Source organism: Triticum dicoccoides, chromosome 4B (genome assembly GCF_002162155.2).
Source record: "Triticum dicoccoides isolate Atlit2015 ecotype Zavitan chromosome 4B, WEW_v2.0, whole genome shotgun sequence".
NCBI classification, from domain to species: Eukaryota; Viridiplantae; Streptophyta; class Magnoliopsida; order Poales; family Poaceae; genus Triticum; species Triticum dicoccoides.
The window spans coordinates 93,494,472-93,497,132 of NC_041387.1; positions in this window are offsets into that span (position 1 = coordinate 93,494,472).

A 2,661-nucleotide genomic window follows, 5' to 3' on the forward strand; every position below is an offset into this window, starting at 1 on the left:
TTGCCTTCTTACCTCACGTCTTGAATCTCGGGTCGAGATTCTTGTTTAGTGGGGGTGAGTTGTCACATCCTAGCTAGTCCATGCATTAGAGTGTTGCATCATGTTTACCTTTCATCAGAAATTTGAAATGGGGAAGACAGAACCCCCAGAACCCTCTGAATCCAACTAGGGTTTACTAAAAATATTTTCAATGAACCTGAAATGCCCTTCTAAAATGTTCATCACCTTTGCCTTGGTCCTAAACCATTGTCAGAAGTGATGCACAGATTTCTAGATCACTCTAAGGTCACTGGATTAAATCTCTAACTATTTGAATTTGGGCATTTAAATTATATAAAATATTTCAAATGCTCAAATAATCCCAAACTAAAATGTTCCATGCTGGAAATATTCCAATTAAGGACCAGGTGCAGTTTGGTGATTTCTGGAGTTGCCTAGTTATTTTTAGAAATGCAACAAACCTACAAAATAAAAAAAACAGAAACAAAAGAGAAAGTCTTACCTGTCGCCACCCAACAGGCCCACTTGCCGGCCCAGCCCAGCCACCGCTCCAGCGAGCTGCTTGGCTTGGCCAGGCAGGCAGGCAGCTGCTCGACGGCGAGCACAGCATGCGTGCCACGCAGCTTCCCGCCGCCTCGCCGCTCCCCTCGTCCAGCTGTTGACGTGGGACGAACCCTCTCCCTCTCCCCGACCCCGCAGACACCCGCTCCTCCCCCTGGCTCCTCTCTCTCGCCCTCCCCGACGTCGCCCGAGACGTCATCGTCGCCGCCGCTCGCCACAGCCGCGTCCAACGCCGTCCTCACGCCCTCTCACTGTGTCCGGACGGTTCGCCGTCGTCGGCTACATCGACTAGCCAAGCCGCACGACGCCGGAGCCCCTGCATCATCCCCGCCGCCGTCGTCTTCAACCTCGGGCCGCCCAGATCGGCGTTGCTGTTCCGACCGCACCGAGCCCTCCCCGAGTACGCTGACCATCCCTGCGGTTTCTCCGTGAGCTGCTGAACCTCCCCGTGCTTTCCGTTTCGCCCCTAGAGTACCGTAGATGCCGCGTCTCCTGTGCCCGAACACGCCGCCGCCTGACCTCGTCGCCGGTGCTGCTCCGGTGACCATTTGGTCACGGGCTTGTGCCCGTCACACTCCTCGCGCCGCGTAGAGGCCGTAGGTGTTAGCGCCACACCGCCTAGGCCACTGCAGCCACGCACACGAGCCGGCACGAGCTTCGGCCTCCGCCAAACTCGTCGTTGGCGATGCTCCGGCCACTCCCCGGACAAGCCATCACCACGGCTGGATGCGGGCGAGCACTAGCTGCTCGTAGCTGCTCTCCGCGCAGCAAATGAAGCCCTGTGGGCAAAACCCGCCGCACGTCGCCGCGTCTAGCCTCGCCAGCGGCTAAACGCCAGCAGGCTTTGACCCGTTGACCGGCGGTTTGACCCCGCTGACTTATTTGACTAGGTGGGGCCCTCTGCTAATTAACCTAGTTTAGGATTAATCAAAATTAGTTAGTCTAATTAGCTACTAACAAGCGGGACCCGCTGGTCAGGTTGACCTGGACGCCCCCGTTGACCCCCTGACGTCACTCTGACGCGCTGCTGATGCAATAACTAATTTCTGGATTTATTTTTATTTAGAAAATTCCAGAAATTGTTGCAAACTTCTAAAATTCATATAAAATCAACCGTAGCTCCAAATCAAATAAATTATATACGAAAAATGATCAGAAAAATGCAATCTATCCATCTGTACCATTCTCATGCATGTTAGAACACTTTAACCTTGCTGTTTAGGTGAAACAAGGTAATGCACTGATATGACCTTTTAAAATGGGTTTGCATTTGAATCTTTGGTTCAAATGGACTCATCTCAACCTGTTCTAGCTTGCATTAGCCCAAAACACATTCATATTGCCATGTCATAGCGTGCATCATATTGTGCATTGCATTGATCGTGTTTCTTCTCTGTTTGCTGGTGTTGTTCCCCCTCGGTAGACGTTGTACCGACGTTGTGATCGTTGACACTGATGAAGACTCAATGCTATCTTCAGAAGTGCCAGGCAAGCAAAACCCCCTTGTTCATTCCGATACAATCCCACTCTCTCGCTCCTGCTCTCTTTTACTGCATTAGGACAACAACGATTCATCTGTTACTTGCTACGGTAGCTGAACCCCTTTATCCTCTGCATGACCTGTCATTGCCACAGTAAATAGATGAAACCCACTAGCATGAGTAGGAGTTGTTTGAGCCCTGTTGTGCCTACTCATTCATGCTTGTTTGTCATGCCTGCTACTGCTTAGAGTTGAGTCAGGTCTGATTCATCGGGGATGAATCAGAGGTGTGTGAACATGTCCTACTGTGTGTGAGCTAAGTGTGTGAACACGATTTGGTGAAGGTAGCGGTGAGAGGCCATGTAGGAGTACATGGTGGGTTGTCTCATTGAAGCCGTCCTCAGGAACTGAGTTCCGTGTTTGTGATCCATGAAACAGTTACTACCATGCATTGGGCCCGAAACCAATGGACCCTCTCGGCTTCTTAACCACCCTTGCTCTCTGTCCAGGAGTTGCAACTAGTTTCTAGTGTTTGTAGGATATGTGTTGGAGGCCATGCGTAGCGCTGACCCTAGGGGTGGGCTATGATGCGGTAGATACACCGTGGCCCGGTGTACCGA